The sequence below is a fragment of the Penaeus monodon genome, chromosome 29 (assembly GCF_015228065.2).
Source record: "Penaeus monodon isolate SGIC_2016 chromosome 29, NSTDA_Pmon_1, whole genome shotgun sequence".
Lineage (NCBI taxonomy): Eukaryota > Metazoa > Arthropoda > Malacostraca > Decapoda > Penaeidae > Penaeus > Penaeus monodon.
The window spans coordinates 28,281,550-28,281,872 of record NC_051414.1 but is presented as its reverse complement, the minus strand read 5'-3'; positions in this window follow the sequence as shown (position 1 = coordinate 28,281,872).

Below are 323 nucleotides of genomic sequence, written 5' to 3'. Positions count from 1 at the left end.
CAATAATTGTTAATATCACAATGACTGCAATTTATCATCACTCTATTTTTGTAGAAAAATAAACCTGAGAGAGCTGTCAAAAATAGTCTGCTCCACACAGATTTGAAAGCTGGCCCTAAAACCAGATGCTTAAAGGAAGTTAACAAATATACAACAATTATTGATCAGAACCATATATGCATTAGACATAATAATTAAAAAAAACAAGTTATTCATAAGTTCATTCGCTTTGTGTATGATTAAAGTAGTAGTGTTTGAGAGTCCAGTGCATTAATAAATTTTACTAAATATGTCGTAAAGTTTACCTTTTGATGTAAATGCTA